Raw genomic sequence first — 20718 nt, 5'->3', positions numbered from 1 at the left:
TCAGCCTGATGACTTCCGTTCTGCCCAACTCATGGCTGTGCCTCGGTCCTCCCTCGGGATTGGATTGTGAAGCTCCTGCCTTAGACCCCAGGCAGGGACGCTCCTTTGTCTGGGTCCTGTGCTGAAACCTAATCCCAATGTGACACTTGGAGATGGGGACTTTGGGGTGGGGGGAGGTGAGTGGGTCACAGGGAGTGGAGCCCTTACAAATGGGATCAGCACCCTTCCAAGGAGGGAGAGAGACAGCTCAGTCTCTCTGCCATCTGAGGATACAATGAGACAGCAGCATCAGCCACCTGCAAGAGGGTCTGCACCAGAACCTAACCAAGCTGGTTCCCTGATCTCAGACTTCCAGAACCACAAGAAATGACTCTCGGTTGTTTATAAGTAACTCTCCGTCCTTCAAGACAGCATCTCCCAAAATAGAGCAGCCAATAAGTGCAGATAAACATGCAGCCTCATCAGATGCCAGAAATGTTTCTCCATGTCCACAGCCCGTAGGATGCTTACGTTTTCACGAACCTCTAGGAAGGAGGAACACATAGTTTTCCTCCAGAACCCACAGGGCAGGTGTACCTAAGAATACTCTGGAATGTGAAGGTAGAAGAAACTCAGTTCACATAATCCTGGACAACTTGGCCCTTTCATTCTGGTGCTGGCTTCTCTGCTATACCTTCCACAACTTGAGTCTGCAGTGGCTTCTTTGAACAGCCAGGCCCTGAGCATTGCTCCCAGGATCCATAGCAGCCACAGGTTCTGTCCCTTGCACACCAGCAGTCCTTAAGGGGGAAGAGACACCGCGGCCACCTTTGCTTTTCCAGAGATGGACACCAAAGAACTTCCACATGGGCCATAGCTAGAATGATGTCTTTCCTTTGACCAGAAGCCAGCTTCAAACATCCTCCATGTAATGAGACAGCACCTGTCCTTCCCTGTCCCTCTGATAGCACTAAAGCCTCTCACCCAGGTCCTGGCCTTTCCTGGGATGGAAGAATGGGAGAGGCTCAAACACCTCCTTAAAGATGATGGTCTGGAATGCTGCAAGAGGCTTGGAGTCATGCATCCACATTCCACCGCACCGCAACTCCATCATCTCCCTGTACCTGGTCTACACCCTTCACTGGTGTCTGGGTACCACGCTGAGTCTCCCACTACTCTCTGGGCAATAGAGTAGGGTTGGCCACTCATCAGCATTTGAGTAAATGGTGCATAACTAACTATTAGGCTCTGGAAAATATGAGTGCCCAGCATGCTGCACAGCCAAGTCTTGTCCAAGCTGTAAAGGAGGAAGGAAGTTACGCTACTTGGTGCCTTATCTGCGCTAGACTGTGGGCTGGGATACACAGTGTCAACCAGCCTCCTGCCTGGCCTACAGTTCTGCCGTCTGTCCTTAGTACCTGTGCATGGCAAGATGAGAACCTTTTTAACCTCACATTGAGAGGACAGCTCCCTCATGGGCCACTGCAGTGGCTCATCCACAAAGGCAGAAGAGCACAAAGGCAGGATACCTCCACTTATGGTGACCCCAACTCTCGGACCTGCTTCTTCTCAGATACATTGCTTAACACTTTTTGGCCTCTGTTTCCTCATCTGTAATGTGAAAATAAGTAACATGTACTTCATAGGACCAAATAAGTATCACACAATAGAGTGAACTCTCAACAAACAACAACAAAAAAAAACAAAATGAAAGGTAACAAAATGCTTAAAAGCATGAAGTTCTAGAATCTGCATTAACTGCTGCTACAAGCCCAAGACCAAAACCATTCTCCATAGTTCCCCCAGTAAGCACTGCAAGGCTGCTGTGCAATCCTGGACAGCCTCACCTCGAAAAAAGAAAATGGAGGGGTATACCAGCAAATGCAGTTGTGAATGCCAAATTGCATTCTGAATGAAAGTCTCTACTTAGGCAAGTCAGCACAGCATGTAGGATGTCAAATATAATTAGGAGAACAGATTAAAAGTAAAAATGCAAGTCAAAACCTAAGATATCCCCTCACAGTTGCTAGAATGGCCACTATAAAATGTAAGTAGCTGGGAACTCGTAGCTCACACCTGTAATCCTAGCTACTCACAAGGCTGAAATCTGCGGATCATGGTTCAAAGCCAGCCCGGGAAGGAAAGTCCATGAGACTTTTACCTCCAGCTAACTCTCAGAAAACTGGAAGTGGCACTGTGGCTCAGAGTACTATCTTTGAGTACAAAGAGGCTCAGGGACAGCACCCAGGCCCTGAGTTCAAGCCCTACAACCAACAAAATAAAAAAAAAGAAAGAAAGAAAGAAAAGAAAAGAAAAAGGGAACAGTCCTTTGTATATGTGATTGGAGACAGAAAGGTTAAAATGTGAAATCCTGGTCTATGCTTGTCATCTGTGTAACAAGCTAAGATTCCCCAAGTCTTTGTGTTACTGTTTACCAGTGCATCTCAAGCAAACACCAGGATGATGACCTTCCAAGAAGACATTGGAGAGGGTCTGGAGACCATCTGAATTGTCATCAGTGGGGGTGTGGAATGCTACTGGTATCTTAGACATAGGGGCCAGGGATGTAGTTAATGTCCTGCAATGCACAGGATGGACAGACATACAGACATACACACATACAAATACACATGCACATGAGCGTACACATGCACATACAAAGCAAGGAATTAGCTCATCCAAAACGTCAGCTGAGGAATCCTGGCTTCATAGAAGTCAGGAAGTTCGGGGTATGTGTGAACAAAGTACCCACGGTTCTGCATGGATGTATTTTGTAGCAAATAAATTAAGGCCAAAGCTTGATAATCTGCCCCAGCTCATACAACCAGAAAATGTCACTGTCAGAATAGAACTCTATCTTGAGTCCTAAACTTCATGCTCTTTTTACTACACCAAACCTACTGTCAAGGAATAAACCAGAATAGGACAAAGGGTAGATGAAGGGATATTTTAAGAGAAGATTCAGGACTTAAGGAAGAAGGGGGAAGCTGGCACTTAAAACAGCAGGAAGAGGTAGGGAGGAGGAGGAGCTGGTTTTACATATATTGGTGAGGACCCAGGTGCATCTAAGTGGAAATCTCTCCTGGGAAGCCAAACACCGAAGATGGTACCCTAAAAGAAAATCCAGGTCTAGAGGTATATACTCAACAGCCTTTTCTAGGTAAGAGAGAGCTGAATTCCAAAGAGAAAGGGCACCCAAAGTTGAGGGCTGGGCCATTTTGCAGGGGAAGGAAAGGAAAAAGGGAAAGACACACCCAGGAAGTCCAATGTCAAACCAGAACAGAGGCCCATGACAATACAGACAGGAAGAATGTGGGGTTTCCTGATTTGGTCAGTAGAGATCGATGGGTGGAGGTAAGGGTTCAGACAAGGAGGCCAAGCTGCAATCTGGAAGCAAACAGAGCAAGCACATGGCCTGCTCAGGGCACAGGGCTAGACTACAAGCTACCCCAGCCTCCTACCCTGTCCTGCCTATCTGTTATAACTGTGAGGCTGCTTGTTTCCTGGAGGACTGTGTCTAGTAGTCCTAATAATGGTCCTCCTCTTTGTGCAATGCCTGTCTTCTGTTCTCAGGAGCTGCATAAAGAGGACCCCAGAGCTGCTTACTCTCCATAAAATTCAGCCCACCCCTGGCCTTGAGGAGGAGGCAGACAAGCAAGCCTTCTGTCGGACAAAGGCCTGCAAACAAGGCCCTCTTTCAGGGTAGCCTGCTGGCATTTGTGTTTTGTAGGTTCTTCAGTGGAAGGGGCAGGGCCCTTAGCAGAGAAATGAGAAGACATTATCCCCATTCGAGCTGCCTGGCCTGAGCTGGGGTACAGGGCCCTGAAGTTACAATGGCTCTGAGATGTTGATCCTGAAGTCTCCAAGGAAACCAGGAAAGTCATATGGTACACAGATGGCTGAAATTATTTTGATTCAGATACTACATCTTAAATAGCAAATCTCCTTCTTTCTCCCCCCTCCAAAGGCCCACTGTATTCTCTGAAGACAAACCACCAAGTCTTAGATATATAAAAATCAGTAAGATGCCAGGTAACTCATGTCTATAATCCCAGCTACTCAAGAGGCTGAGATCTAAGGATCATAACTCAACACCAGCCAAGGTAAACAAATCTGAGAGATTCTTATCTACAACTAACCATAAAAAAAAAGCCAGAAGTAGAGATGCAGTTTAAGTTGTAGAGCATCAGTCTTAATATGGAAAAACCAACTTGGAGTGTAAGGCCCCAAGTTCAAGCCCCTAACCACACACACACACACACACACACACACACACACACACACACACACACACACACACACACACACACACACACACACACACACACACACACACACACACACACACACACACACACACACACACACTATAAAGATTTCTCTCTAGATTTAAATAGTGGCTGGATTACCATAATCAGTCACTTTGCTATAAAAATTGACCAAATAATTTAACTTCATTACCATGTGACTGCTCTTAGCTGAACGGCCCAGAAAGGACACTTACTGCTCCCAAGTGTAATTCCTTCGCGCATACCACACTGAGACTGAAACAAGCTATGGAAAGGAAGGATGACTATCTGTAGAGAGTCAGCGAGGACCTCCATCCTAGGATGCTGGGCTTTGGGGAAGGTGAGTCTTGCATCATACCTAGTTTGCCCATTTCCTTCATGAAGAGTTTCAGAGCTTTTCCTATGAGCTGTGTTCTGAGTTAAATGCCATGCAGACCACAAAGATGAGTGAGTCCTGGTGGGATGATGAGAAAAACCCTAAGTTAGAGCATCTTACGTTTGAATCCTAACCCTGCTATGGCCTAGCTGTATGACATGGTGAGGGTAACAGTCACTGTTGTGGTCTGGATGTTTGCTCCCCGCCCCTCCTCCCAATTCCTGTGTTTAAACTGAATCTCCCACAGATAGTTTTAAGAGATGGGAAGGTGACGAGGTCCTAAGGGCTCCTTCCTTAGGAGTAGGATTGAAACATTTAGAAAAGAAGCCCTCCAAAGCTACTTCCTATGCACCATGGGAAGATGCAGTGAGAAAACTGTCATTTATGAAGCAGAGCAGGGCCTCACCAGACATCATGCCTACAGTCACCTTGATCTTGGGCTTCCTATCCTCCAGAACTGAGAGTATCACATCTCTGTTGCTTGTGAGCTGCCAGATCTGAGGTATTTTGTAGCAGCTTACACAAAGTCAGTCAGTTACTTGGACACACTAACTAAGACAACACCCGTGAAATGGCAGTAAGTGGGGAAGATCACAAAGACTGTCACTACCATAGGCTGCTTATAACCTGATAGGAAAGGCCAGAGGAAACAATGAATAAAAGATAAAATGAACTCATCCTCCTCCACTAACCTGCACTGGGAAGAGAAAAGTATCATGGGCGGTGCGGGCGGGGTGGTAGGGAGGGGGATCGGAGACTCATGGCTTTTGGCGGAGGAGATGTCTGCTTGAGTAGAGACTTAGGCAGCAAATCAGGCGTTCATGATTGAACTCTGTTTCTACTGATTTGGGGTAAAACAGCACTAAACAAGAAATTCTTCTATTCCCTATCCCACCTATAGGGGGCCCTATTCCCCCCAGCAAGCAGACACAATCCAGTTAGGTGCATCCTGATCATCACTGTGGCAGGAAGATGTGACCAGGACTGCCTGTATGCCTCCATATCCAATAGGTGTTTTTGTCTGTCGGGGGCCAGTCCTGGCTCACCCAGAAATGTCCCGTTGTTGTAGATACAGAGGTTTACTCTATGGAATTACAGAGAAGAAAGGCATATTTGCTTCTATCCCTCCCGCCCCCATGGAATTCCATGAATGTATATATGCATGAATATGGAACGAATCAAACAATCCTAAAATTAGAAAGAGATTTTTAAAAAGCATTGGTGAAGATCCTATTCATCAACCAGTTATTTAAAAATAAAGCAGTCTTGCCTTTATGTCTTGGTCTGAAATACAGATATCAGTGCATAAAGATAATAGTTTCAGCTCTTCAGTACTCAGAGAAAGCTTACAAAATACTTGCGAATTTCATCACTTCACAAAGAGTGCCAAAGGCATTAAAAGAGTCTGATTAGAAATGTGTGATGGGATTCACTGATCAGCACTCAGCCTTAGCCTCTGTGTAACCTTACAAATCTCTGGTCTGCAACCTGAGATGCTTGCTCATGTGACCAGCTGACTTCCTCCTCTGGGCTCTTGCGTGATTGCTCACCTCCTCAGGAAGACTGCACTAAGGTCATCCAGGTGCCTCTGTACAGCTCTGCCTGGGTAGATCCAGTTGTTCCTGACAGATCCAGCCCAGCTCACCAAGGCGCTGAAGTGCTCTCATTCTCTACCACATAGCTGGAAGCCCCAGAGGATCTATTCTCTCTCTCTACATCTGTCTCTCCATCAGTGACCATGTCTACATTACTCTGGATTACTTCTAACCCCTAATACTATATACATGCCAAGTGAATAGTTCTTATACTATATTGGATTCTTTGTTTTTGTGGAGGTACTAAGGACCTTGTGCTCTTCCTTGTTTTTTGTGTGTTTTTTTTTGCTTAAGACTGGCACTCTACCGCTTGAGTGACAGCTCTACTTCTGGCTTTTTGGTGGTTAATTGGGAATAAGAATCTCATAAACTTTCCTACCTGGGCTGGCTTCCAACTGTGATCCTCAGATCTCAGGCATGAGCCACTAGTCCCAGACTTGGATTGGATTATTTAGGAATGACAAGAAGGAAGAAAAAAAATCTATCTCTGCTTCATACACACAACTTTTTTCCCCAAATATTTTTGATTCCCTGTTGGTTGAATCCACAGGTGCAGACCCAGTAGCCTCAGAAGATGAATAGATATTCTTCTTCTCAAAAGGAAGAACCATATGGGAGACTGATTTATGCTCAGTAGGGGTCTGCTGATACCTACTAAATAAATAAGCAAAGATGACAAGATTCCCATTTGGTAAGAGGAGGTCTCTTTCCTCACTTCAGAATCCCCAGCTGGAATCTCTTCCGCATTCCAGGCTCCTTACTCCCCAGGGAGCCCCACGCAGCTCGCCCACATCCTAACAGAAGACCTCCTTCTTCCTTCTTTCCTCCTATCTGGGCTTTTGCTGTCCTGACCTCATGGACTCGAGTTACCCCCCCTCACCTCCTCATCCCCTGGCCTAGATCACACCTTCTGACACCTACTCAGTGCCCTACTGCCTAGAGCCCAGATTCTAAGTATGCCCTCAGGATCCCCACTATCTCTGATGCTAAATGGAAACAACTTATTTCCCTTTCCTGGGTTTCCTAAAGTGTGCGGTCACAGTGTGCTTGTTTGTTTTTGTCGATCGTGGGGCTTGAACTCTGGGCCTGAGCGCTGTCCCTCAGCTCTTCAACTCAAGGCTAGCGCTCTACCACTTGAGCCACAGCACCACTTCCAGTTTTCTGGTGGTTTATTGGAGATAAGTGTCTCACAGACTTTTGTGCTCAGGCTGGCTTTGAACTACAATCCTCAGATCTCAGCCTCCTGAGTAGCTAGGAGTAAGTAGCTGGTGGTATGAGCCACCAGCACCCAGCTGCTTGTTTTAATCAGGAACCAGCACCTCTGCCCACAGCCTCCCCAACTACCTCAGGACTGGATTGAAACATGATGCTCTTACAAGCTCTTCCACTGCATGAGACCTGAGTGGAGCATTCCATTGGGTGATGGACTTGAGAGTTCCTCTGGAAACTGTGGAGCACATGGTATATTCCATTGCTTTAGCTACTCTTTTTAGTGAACTTCAGTGTGGTCTCAGACTCTGAGTCTCTAGAAGCCTGGCACTGTTTCCCAGGCAAAATTCTTTTGGTACAGTGGCCACACACAGAGAAAAGCTTGATGCTCTGTGTGACTCCAGGGCTATTAACAAATGCAGTGTCAGATCTCCAGGACAAGAGGCTGGGAGTAAAGTCAGGACACTGGGCTCTGCCAGTAAATGAAGTACATCACTTCACCGCTCTGGGCATTTCTCTGCATGTACACAATGGAACTTGCTAGCCACCCACATTCCTATTCACCAGGATGGGGGGGCGGGGAAATGTGAGAAGCGTGGCCCAAGGAGAAATGTTGTAGTGCTTTAGAGGACAGGGAAAGTTGAGAAAGAAGAGAGGACAAAGAAAAATGAAAGAGCAGAAATAAATAGAAGAAAAAGCCCCCAGGCATCTGGGGGCACCATCAAGGATGAGAAGCTGGGAACGTTTCTAGTACCAAAAGGCTTTCCCAAACCTGAGAGGCCATGTCAAGGTTAGATTTACCCCAGCAGAGATTTCCCCTAGCACAGCAAAGTGGAATGAAGTCTCCCATCATCTGATATGCCACTAGCCTGAACCAGAGCAGCCAGACCCCTTGCTGTGTGCAAAGAGTCTTCTTTGAACTCAGGGCAGGAAAATAGTTGAGGATCCAAGGAGCCTATTGCTTGTGTGAACTGTGTAGAGTCCTTAGAAAGGCACCAGCCAGGCTACATCCTGGATCACAAGTTCCAGTTCCAGGGGCTTCATTTTATAGAGAACATTTAAAGAGACAAGAAGAGATCACCAATCATCATTTTCCCACCATCTCTTCCAACCCCACCCATCCCCTCATTGATCAGATGCACTGTACTCACAAACTGACATGCTGAATTAAGCTCCTTTATATAACTGCTTAAGGAAAATAAAAAATAAATGAAAGAATACTAAAGGGAATAATAATGATAATTAAGAGTTCCCCAAGGCTGGTCACCTCGATGGCAAAGTACACTAAGAATGCATCCTTAAAGGAAGAGTCCTCTGAAGGTGTGCGTATATAGGCAAGATTTGGTGAGCCGGGTGCCGGTGGCGCACGCCTGTAATCCTAGCTACTCAGGAGGCTGGGATCTGAGGATCGTGGTTCAAAGCCAGCCCAGGCAGAAAAGTCCGTGAGACTCTGATCTCCAAATAAACCACTGGAAAACCAGAAGTGGTGCTGTGGCTCAAGCGGTAGAGCGCTAGCCTTGAGCTGAAGAGCGCAGGGATAGCGCCCAAGCCCAGAGTTCAAGTCCCATGACCGACCAAAAAAAAAAAAAAAGATTTGGTGAGAGCTTGAAAAGCTAAGATTCTCCTAGAATCAGAAAAGCAAACCAAGAAATAAAAACCCACCTGTAGACATCATTTAGTCAACCTTCGTAACTTGGAAATTTTTAATGCCATATCCCTGCTGAGTAATTATCCAGCAGCTGCATAAACTTGTCCAGTGATGGAGACCTCATTAGTTAGTAAGTTCATCTCATTCTCATTGGAACAGGATTAAGCTCTTCTCTCTCCCATTAACCCCGAATTAACCTTTTCCAGGCTTGGTCTACACTCTAGGGAACTTAATTTAAATGCTCTCCCCTTGCACAAGCTCAGCCAGCCTGAGGCAGCTGCTAATGATCACTAGCACCAGGATCTTCCCATCCTTTCCTGAGAGCAAAATGCATTTTCAGCCCAACCCTGAAAATGCACCTGCACAGCCCACTTCCACACCTGTTTGCTAGTGACTTTAGTTAGCTTTGACCTCAAACTGCCAAGGGACATTGACTATGGCCCATGTTTTGCCTGAGGCATCTCTTCCCCAACCTGACAGCTAGCTCAGTGTTTGCTTTACAATTGGGTCTTGGCCTTCTGCCCCAATTTAGGCAAATGCTGGTCTTGGCTTTGCAGCTCTGCCTAGTGCTCAGGGCTTGTCATCAACATATCCCATGATAAGGCTGAAAAATGACAGTCCTGAATTCATTCCACTTAATAGAAAGCAGCTGTTTGTCTTTAAGCCTAATAATAATTGATGTTAGCACGCTCAGCCAGCATTAACTATTGTCTTTTCTAGCACTTCATTTGCTACATGAGGAAAGAGAAGTACAGAACAGGAAAATGATTCAACTCAGGGTCACCTAGCTAAGAAGATGGATATGAACTGCAATCTTATTCTCCAGCCCATGTCCGTCAATTGCAGTTAGGAGGAAGGAAGGCTCAGGCTACATTATGTCTCTCTTCTGAGTATATTTTGGAGTAAATTTTCCCTAGTTGGTGTGTACACATTCATTCTTTCTCTAACTCTATAGAAATCCACTAGACAGGCATTGTGTGCTTTGTATATGTACCTTGTAAGATCTGAAGTAAGCTTCCCTGGGGGGGGGGGGGTTAAGTCTTGATGTGTGTGATCACAAAATGTGTGTGTGTGTGAATTAATTCTCTCATGCATGCATACATTCACTCAACAGTGATAACTGAGTGCTCTAAAAACCATGCTGCACACTGCTGCACGTAAAACCAGTCATGTTCCACCACCTCGGGGTGTTCTTTACCTAATAGAACAATTCTCAAATGCTTTGCTAATAAGATAAAGCCAATTAGGCTCAATCCCAGACATATGCATACTCATGATTGGCAAGATGTCTGGTGGTCAATGCTCAGTGTTGTATCTGCTGATCCTACAGGGTTTGAAAGCTCTTCAGAGTCAGGCCCTGGTGACTCATGCCTGTAAACCTAGCTACTTAGGATCAGTTCAAAGCCAGCCTAGGCAAGTAAGTCCATGAGACTCTTAGATTCAATTAACCATCAAGAAATAGAGCTGTGGCTCAAGTGGTAGAGTAGTAGCTTTGAGAAAAAGGCTAAAGGACAGTGCCCAGGCCCCAAATGCTAACACATACACATGCACATGTGCATGCACATGTGCACATGCACAGACAAGTCTTCAGGAAGAATGGGTCTACAAACTGACACATAAACATTGATAGGAACTAACTGAGAAAACAGAGTGTCCACACCATGACAGGGAGGCAGAGGACCCTGACCCTGAAGGTACACAGGCACAGTTGGAGCAGGCCAGGCAGGAGAGGTGGAGAAGGACAGACAGGTAAGCAAGGGCATGAAAGCCATCCTGTGTCATACTAACAAGTTTGACTTTATCCTAAATGCAACGAGGATTCATAAAGGAAACAAAGAAAACAGGAACCAACTAGAATTCTACAAAGCAAGTTCTGAAAGAGTCGAGGACAGATAGGAGAGTGATCATCCAAAAGAGGCAGGAGATCGTGGGCAGGGTCCAGTAGGATCAGATGAGAAGCCAGAGTTGACTTTGTGGGGGGTGGAGGGGGGTGCACGTGTACATGCACACCGGTACCAGTTCTGGAGCTTGAACTTGGAGCCTTGCACTCCCACTTAGCTGTTTCACTCAAGGATGGTGCTCTATCACTTAAGCCACAGCCTCATTTCTGATTTTGTTTTTGTTTTTGTTTTCTGGCTAATTGGAGATTGGGATCTCGTGGACTTTACTACCTGGCCTGGCTTCAAAATGGCTTACTCAAATCTCAACCTCCTAAGTATCAAAGATTGGAGCTACGTAATGATGATGATGATGATGATGATGATGATGATCTTTAAGTAGTTGTGCAAAAGTGGTTACAATTCAACTTATCAATTAATAATTAGAATGCATCTTGATCAATGATTTTTAAAGCCTAAAAAATGAGGAGAAATTGATTTTTTTTTTATGGACATAGCAACGTCTACAAATCTGTGCAGAACCGCAACATCACCCTAGCTCTTCTCCATGGTGACTTGGTGGCCCCAGGGGGTGCTGCTAGTTGAGATGGGGAGCCTCAAATGGAGCAGCTGCTCAGTAGTGCATATATGTGAAGGTTAGATGCATGATCAAATAAATATCAAAAGGCTGTGGATGTGAAGAAGCAGTAAAATAGATGAGGATCCAGGATGCACAGAGAGGTCAAGTCCAAGAAAGGCAACAACAGAAACAAGGCAAACAGAAAAGTTCTGAGAGGGGAGGGGAGAACAGCAGAGGGGGAGGGAGTTACCAGACTGGAAACAAACCAGCACAGGCAGGGTAGGAAACTAGCAAAGGAGATAGCCTTGTCTCAGTAGGGGAGCTGCTGTAAGTCTTCCTGCAGAGTGATCTGCACACAGCCCATAGTGCTGGATAAAAATCTGCTCAGACAGACAAGCAGGCCATAATCGTTAAAAGTAAGCCAGGGTTGGCACACATGGACGTACATGTGTGAGCAGTAAAGGAGGAGCATCTGGTAGGAGTGGGGAATGTGTGGGTGAGGGAGAGGCAGATTCCGACAAGCGGGGGCTGTTTGAAGCTGGCTAAGCCCATCACTTGTGGTACAGGGCCATTCTCCACTAAGAGTTTTACAACCAAAGATGACTGATAAAAGAGGATGATGTCAAGAGCTGAAAATAATTTGTTTTGTTTCCTTTGTTATGTTCTCGTGCTGGGAATCAAACCCAGGGATCATACTAGGCAAGCAATCTACCACTGAGCTAGATCTGCAGCCCAATTTCTTTTCTCACTGGAGGAAAATGTTGATCTAAGCAAAGAATTAGAGGATCCTTACATTATTCTCCAGTTCCCAGCAAAGCCTGATCACTTTTTAGAGCACCTTTAAGAATTCAGACAATCTGAAGCACCTGACCACCAGCCTGCTACTCAGAATGACCCTGACTGGACACCTTCCACAGAAGCCATGACTAGCAGAGGCGCTGGGATTTTCACAAACTTTATGAGGCTCTACATTAAGCCACAAATGAGGAACAGGCCTGGTGCTACACTTAGGGAGGTTTTCGGGTGTGAATACATGAGATTAAAATACTTCTCTATGACTGCATTGATGCTAAGGCAAAGCCAAGGAAAACAAGGTTGGTAGCCTTGATTAGCATCTTCAAAACCTCTCCAAATTAGCCCTGAGTATGACTGCCGTGAGCTAGGAAAACAACATTCAAAAGGATGCAGAGAGGCCAACGTGTCAAGCCTGTCTCTGACTTTCTGGGTCATGACTGTTTTAAATTAGTATTCCCAATACTGTTTCCATGAAGCTCTTGGCTTAGTTCTGCAATGGAAAAGCTATTTTTGTGCTCTGAGCACACATAATTTATATGGAGAATACCCATAATTCCAATTAAATCTTGTAGTTTGTTGCTTTTTTTTCTCTACTGAAAAACAGTCATAGCTCTCATCACTATTGTTTCTGATAAGACTCTTACAAAATTCAGGCTCTGAGTCAAATACAGATGCTACAGGATTCAGATGAATAATTGTTGTCATGCATTTTAGATCTTGTGAAATTCTCTAGGAAGCTTTCAGTTCTTCATCCTGATAGGGCTCAATCTTCTTTGACTCCATGACTCATCTACCCTTCAATGGCTTAGGGCCTTCATGAGCCCTCCTGGAAAAACTGAAGCCTGGAAGTGGCTCCAGCTGATATTTAATATTCTTCCTCCGAAGCAGAACATTTATGATATGGACTTTGTAGGAAACTCTGGAGCTATGCTGTGAGACCAGAAAAGGGTTAAGAGGTTGGAATGCTGCCTCCTCAGTACTCAGAATGCTGAGAACTGGACACTGAAAGGCCAAATGGACAAGGCAAGACAATGTGTAAGTTACTAATCTAAGTTTGTTTAAATTACAGCTGTTTGGACCCTAAAAGCTTAAGACCTTGGAAATATGATGAAGTTGTTATGGTTAAGTGTTGTTCACTCCCCTCTGCTTCCTAATGATAAAGGAGTCAATTATCACTATGTTCACAAACTATACCTCTTGTTAATGGTTGTAACCACAAGGTAGATTGATACTCATTTTCTGCACTACATGTAGTCACCTCCCCTGTACTGAATTAAATAAATAAGCTTACTAACAGGAGCTTGGGGTTCAGAAGCTGGTGAGCAATGAACCTCCTGGCTCCCTACTCTCTCCCTCTCTCTCTGTCTTTTCTCATTTCTTCAGCTCCAGTATCCTGTCACTGTCCCAGGTTGCAGATAGACTTTAATAATACAATGAATGGTTTCATTTCCTTAAAAAGTTAAACGCAAGCTAGGTGACATGGCTCAGGCCTGTAATCCTAGGTATCTCAAGAAGCTGAGATCTGATAATCACTGCTGGAAAGCAGCCCCAGCAGGAATGTGCTTGAGACTCTTATCTACAGCCAGAAGTGGAGCTGTGGCTTAAGTGGTAGAGCACCACCAGCCTTGGGTAAAAAGAGCTAAAAGACAGGATACAGGTCCTGAGTTCCAGCCCCAGTACCAGCACACGCATACATACATATACATATACACAAAATAGAATAAATGCATCAACAAAATAAAGCAAAGAGATATTTTTAGTCAAGAGGAATAAGGTCCTTAAGTAATAACAGTTATGCTGTAAAAAGACCCAGAAGGGTGAGTTAAAGGCTGGACAAAAGCTTTAAGAAAACTCATCAAAGACAAACCTAAACTGATCACCTACAAGATGGAGGAAGGCAGTAGGAGGTGTAACCATAGCCTCTCCCCGACCGAAGTCTATGAGAACAATCCCTCCTTGAAATAATCAGAATAGGGGAAGGTAAATAAAGGAAGGAGAATAAAGCTTGTGGACATTAACATAGGCTCAGCACTTGACTGGTATTAATTCCTATCTTCTCACTTGGTTTCAAAACAACCTACTGAAGAAGATTTGTTATATACAGAAGAAATCAGTCTAGGAGATGTTAAATAACTTGTCCAAGGCTACATACCTAGCTAGTGGCAAAGGTTGCATTAAAATCCTGGTATGAGCCAGGTGCTAATGGCTCATTCTCATAATCTTAGCTGCTCCAGAGACTGACATCTGAGGATCATGGTTCAAAGCCAACCCAGGCAGGAAAGTCCATGAGACTCTTATCTCCAATTAATCACCAGAATATTGAAAGTGGTGCTGTGGCTCAGTGATAAGAGTGCTATCCTTGAGCAAAAAAGCTCAGGGAGAGGCTGGGAAGGTGGCTCAGTGGTAAAGCGCTTGCCTTGCATGCTTGAGGCCCTGGGTTCGATTCCACAGCACCCATAAGCAAAAAAAAAAAAAAAAAGCCAGAAGTGGCACTGTAGCTCAAGTGGTAGAGCACTAGCCTTGAGCTGAAGAGCTGAGGGTCAGTGCCCAGGCTCAGAGTTCAGGTCCACGACTGGACCCAAAATTAAAAAAAAAAAAAAAGAAAAGCTCAGGGATAGCACGCATGCCCTGAGTTCAAGCTCCATGACGAACAACAACAACAACCACAAAATCCTGCTCTGTTTGCTTCCAACATCTATTTCTTTTCTATTACTTTCCATTACTAGCTGAGCACCAGAGAAGGCCAGGGACTATTGCTTGATTGGTTGCCTTAAGATTATGAACAGTTTGTTACAGTATGAGAAAGCAATCTTTATGGATTGCCTTAAAAATTGCAAACAGGCTCTGTAGATATTGATCAACATTCCCAGAAATGGTGTCAGCTCCAAGTAAAGAATCGATGGCCCCCAGTCACCCTGCCTGCAGTAAGAACACAGTGAGCAGGCGTGCCCAGCAGACAGAGGGTCATCTCTGCACACACCAGGGAACAGCAGCCTTTCCACACAACTCCATCTCTGACATACTGACCTGGGAACCGTGTACTTCACTTCCAGGAGCTAATGTTCATGGATTTACCTACTTGGATTCTAGTTTACATACACAACGTAAAACTTTAAAACGAGTAGTCAAAATCTTACTTACTCTGATAGGCTATTGAGGGAACTAAAGGGAAGGAAAGTAGGGGGGAAAAGATAGAAGGTGAACAATTTCAAACTATATTGAAACTACATACAAACTCTGCATAAGGAATCGCAATAAAAAACTGTGGATCAATAGGAAGTTGGACAGGGAAAGAACAAAAAGAGGGTGATTCTGATTGAAATATAAAAATGCACATCTGGGGCTGGGAGGGTGGCTCAGTGGTAGAGTGCTTGCCTTGCATGCCTGAGGCCCTGGGTTCTATTCCTCAGCACCACATAAGCAGAAAAAGCCAGAAGTGGGGCTGACACTCAAGTGGTAGAGCGCTCGCCTTGAGCTGAAGAGCTGAGGGACAGCGCCCAGGCCCAGAGTTCAGGCCCCACGACTGACAAAAAAAAAAAAAATGCACATCTGAAGTACCATGATGAAACCCCTTGGTACAATTTTTGTACATGACAGAAAAGTAAAATAGGCTTAACACCAGTGAAAGTGGGAGGGCTAATGAAGGGGGAAAATGAGGGTGGATACAGTTACTGTGTTTGCATGTTGGAAAAGGGAACAATGAAACCTGGTGGAAGTGTTTTAGAACGGGGGAGTTAGTAAGGAAGAGCGAAGAGGGTGGTGATAGAGCGCATTGTATAAAAATGTTACAATAAAACTCCCTTATACAATTAATGTATGCTAACATAAATAACTAGGTGTAAAAGGGGGGCTTTCGCAGGGAGTGGTTAGCAGCTGAAATAAATAATCTAGATTTAATATGGCTAAATCTACATTAAAAACATAGCTACTATAGTGAGCTGGGTTGATATAATAATTAGTCCTTGTAGCTGAGCATAGCACAAATCTGTCATCCCAGCACTTTGGAGGCCATGGAAGGCCGATGGAAAGTTCAATACCAGCCTGAGCTACATAGAGAGAGCCTGTTTCAAAACAAAGCTCACAATTACCCTTCCTAATTAATTCCAATACTTCAAAACACTTAAACACAACTCCAACGAAGATATAATAGAAACCTGCAGGTCAGTCTAGAAGAGGGCAGCCCACTAAGTGAGACCAATGAGTGAAAGCTGCAGCCACTGGGCTCCGGGGGAAACCCAGCACAGAGAGGCCAGAATGGCAGGTGGAGCGTTAAAGGCAGTGCCTGAGGTGAACAGAGTACAGGTGATGCTGTGAGCGTTTGCCCAAAGCTGGAGGTGATGAAGGTCTGGAGGAACAACATTTACCAATCCAAAAAAACAACAAACAATGTTTGCCATTTGCATGACAAAGAGGACGAAAGGAGAGACCTACAAAATCTGGGAAAGCCAGCCTCACAGCACAGGCAGAGACTTAAAGGTGAATTTGGAATGGACCCAGAGAGCATCAGCAGAAGAATGAACATGAAATTACTCCATTAGGGCATACTAATACTCTGAGGGCCACAGGATTGCCATAGAAAGCAACTCCTGAGGAATACATAAACATAGTAAAAATAAGTCATCATAAAAACTCAAAAGAAAAATTCACAAATAATTGTGGTGGGGCTTACCTATAATTCCAGCTACTTGGGAGGTGGAGACCAAATTCTGAGGTTGAGGCCAGTCTGATAAGTTATTGAGATCCTATCTCAAAGACCAACAACACAAACAGGGGGCATGGCTCCAGTTAGAGAGCCTGCCTGGCACACACAAGGTCCTGGGTTCTATTCCAAGTACTGTAGAATGAGTGGATAAATGAGTGAATAAAGGTCACAACATCCTATACCCACGCTCAAAGTAGGCTCCTAAGTTGGCTCTGATGAGAAAAGGAATAGCATCCATAAAACCTGAGACAGCACTCAGACCAGAAAGGTTTTCATATGGTTAAATAAGCACAAGTTCAGGGGCACTGGAGTGAGTGTGGTAGTTTGGAAGATATCTTGTCCTTGATCTTATTTTTTTTTTTTCAGCAAGGATGTGGCTGGCTATCATTCAGAAATATCAGCCTTCCAAAGCCTCTTCCTTGAGGAATGGAAGCATAAAAGCCTCCTTCTTAAAATACATGTTTGACCAGGTGTTTAAGGAAAACTGGTATTCAGCAGATGCCAGGTACAATATGGATAAGGTTGGCCCAGAGAGCTTGGCTGTCTATGGGAAACATGGCATATGGGGTATAGATATTTCTTCCCAGTGTATCCCAAGGATCACCCTGAATATCTCCACCTCCTCTAAATCAGCCAGCTTTCCTAGTACATGAGATCACCCACAGAGCCAGCACCCCCCACCAAATTTTTTTTATTATTTTTCTTTCATGATAGTATTAAGAAACCTTTTCTCTTACTCCATGGTAAATACCAATCCTGACATTCCATTAGTATACAGTTAAAGGGTATTTGGCCACTTCCTGCCCTCTTCAGTCTTTCTACCCAGCACAATTACCTGATAGCCCATACAGACATGGCTCTGAAGAAATAATTGGCCTGACCTGCTTTTTGAATTTTACCTTGTACTGAGACTGCTCCGCCTATGGGGTTCCTGGAACTCCAGTCTGGCTAGTGAGCTTCCATGAAGACTTCTGGTCAGAGCTGGTTTCCAAAGAAACATGAGCTCTTCAAAGTCTAGAACAATTCTTGCAGACTTCCAAACACAAGCAACAGTGGGAGACCAGAGAGATAGGAGGGAGAGGCATTTTATAGTTAATCACAATATTTATGCTTTGTTTGTTTTGAAACAAGGCCTCACCATGTAGCCAAGCTGGATGAGAACTTGATCCTCACCAGTGCTACGAGCACACTCAGCAAAATAACAGTTCTTTTTAAAGCATAAATATTTTTCCTTTCCTCCTACCTACTCTTTCCTTTTATAATAATAATAATAGCAATAACAGCAATAATAATAAAGCATGTGCAGGACAGCCGACGGCAGTGGTTGAGATCCATACATTGTAGCCACTGTCCAGATTCAAGGAATAAGTCCAGCACTTAGTAGCTGTGTGGCCTTAGGCAAGTTACTCCTCTAATCCTACTTTCTGAATCACCATAGAGAAAATAATAATATTTACCTCAAAGAATTTTTAAATGAAATACCATACATAAGTCAATGTGAGCTATTACTGTTGCAAAGTTAGGAATACAAGTAAGTATGAAGAAAATCAAAAGCATCTATAATCCCATCATCTACTCCAATATACAGACCAATCCAATATTTTGGATGCTTTCTCATCGATAACTTGCTTTTCTAAATTCTAAGCAGGCCAATGCAGTTCAGTATTCTCATACAACATGTTGTTCCTTGGAGTTATTTTTCTTCTACCCTCCTCCCCCTCTGTAGGCACCATACTTCATGACTATGAATTTCCAACTCACCTAACACAGCTAGATGACAGCAGACTTTAGAGATGGAGCTTCTACCCTACCATCGAGACTACTTGTTCCTTAGGTCAAACACCCCTTGTGGCATTCATGAGGGTCCCCAGCATCTAAACCAGCCTACCCTGAGGCTCCTGAGCAAAACCTGATAATGGAGGCCTGGCAAAACCATCCACTGTAACAAGATTCCTCCCCCAAACAGTACAAAAGCTAAACAAGACAGAAAGGAGGTTTTTCTCCAAACTATGGTAAAGCTGAATTCCAGGACACAAAATAGACCATTAAAAATCCTCCGGAAGAGGAAGAGACTGAAGATTCTTATCAGTGGGCATTGTTTTTCTAAGTAACAAGGCCAACAGGTTCAAAACTAGAGGGTTTTCCAAGAATGGAGTTCATACCAGTTTCTTACCAACGATGCTTTGAAACCACAGTCAACCCTTGCTGATTCATATTAATGCAGAGCTGTCAAACACAAGTGAATCATATTAAAAAAAAAATAAGCTCTTGTATTTCCAGCAATATTCACTTCAACACTTTGGCCTGTTTGAATGGGTTGTATACACTCTGCTCAGGTCCATCTTAACCATGTGTCTATGCCTATGCAGGGCAATGGCTAAAGTTCTTAAGAACTATGTCCTGCTACACACACAAGTTTAACATTCCTGCGATCCTGCTCACACACTTCACAATAGCAAAGCCTTTCTTCTAGGTCGTGTGGAAATAAATCCCACTCGGGACTCTCTCTGTGACACTGACTCTGAGTTCTCAATAGCAACCTGGATCAATCCCTAAAATAATCCTCCAGATTCCAGACTTGATCTGTCCCCTCCCAGGCGAGAATTAGCAGGCTCTCTTTAAAGCACCAGAGAACCAAGGCCTGTCATGGAAACATTGGTTCAACCATAATAAGACCTGACATAAAAACCACACAAATGAACTGAACATTTCATCCACCCAATCGAGACTTTAGTTGAAGCCACAGCTTCATATTAAAATAAGTGAGGCTGTTTGTTCTTTATAGTCCTGTTCATTTTAGCCTCTTCCATTGCCTAGTTTGCACAGCTCTGGTTAATGAGAGAAAAAGTGAGAAAGGGGGTGGGGAATAAGATGGACTGGGAGCAGAAGCAGGAGAGGAAGACCTGCACTCGGAGCAGGACAGACAAGGCTAGGAATGCCAGAAACAAAAACCAAAACCCGGCAGCCCTGCCATCAGTGTGAGCTTGGGGGGTGGGGGGGGCTGTCACAGCCCATTGGCAGTAATCTAGAAAGAAGCTATGCTCAGCCTCTTTAACCTACCAGAACAGCTGTGGGTGAACTGAAGTCATTACTTTTCAAAAGCCAAGTTGTGTACAGTATTTTCTAGCAAGCATTCTAAGATCTTTTCAGAATTAAAAAAACTACTCCCAGTGTCGTTGTTATAAGAAGAAAGCGTAGGTCAAGAGGAAAGGATGAGCAAAAACTAAAGAAAGGAAAAGGGAGAGGAGAGGAAGAGGAGAGGGGAAAGGGAGTGGAGAGGGAGAGAAGGAGAGGGAGAGGAGGAGAGGGAGAGGAGAAGCGAGGAGACAAACCAACAAGAACAGTACACTCCCAAGGAGGAGTTTTCTCCAGCATCCCCAACGCCAAATCCCAGCGCGTGTCATTTCTGCCGGAAGTATTTGGCCGAGGGTCGCCGTGTCTGCAGCTGTGGCCCTTAGCGCGGCTCTTAGTCTTGGGGAGGGGGCACAAGGCTGGAGACAAACTTGGGGGACACTCAGCTCTCTCTGGGGAAGCGGGTGGGCTGGGAGAGAGCAGTCCAAACAAGAAAGAAAGTGAGGATCTGCCCCCCCCCCCGCGGGATGGCTGCAGGACGGGGCCGGGGATAGTGGGTGCACGCGGGGTCGCTCGAGCCCCCAGCCCCGCCGGCC

The 20718-nt window shown here is 44.8% G+C and overlaps 1 protein-coding gene across 1 annotated transcript in view; it reads right to left on the bottom strand.

Moving 5' to 3' along the window:
• The window catches only part of Ston1 (stonin 1), a 120371-nt gene that overhangs the window by 99264 nt on the left and 389 nt on the right, over positions 1–20718 (bottom strand). The gene's annotated exons all lie outside the window — the stretch shown is intronic.

Source organism: Dipodomys merriami, unplaced genomic scaffold, assembly GCF_024711535.1.
Source record: "Dipodomys merriami isolate MVZ:Mamm:240054 unplaced genomic scaffold, mDipMer1.0.p SCAF_17, whole genome shotgun sequence".
Classification (NCBI taxonomy): Eukaryota; Metazoa; Chordata; class Mammalia; order Rodentia; family Heteromyidae; genus Dipodomys; species Dipodomys merriami.
Note: the sequence above shows the minus strand (reverse complement) of the source record. Positions and strands in the feature narration are given on the sequence as shown.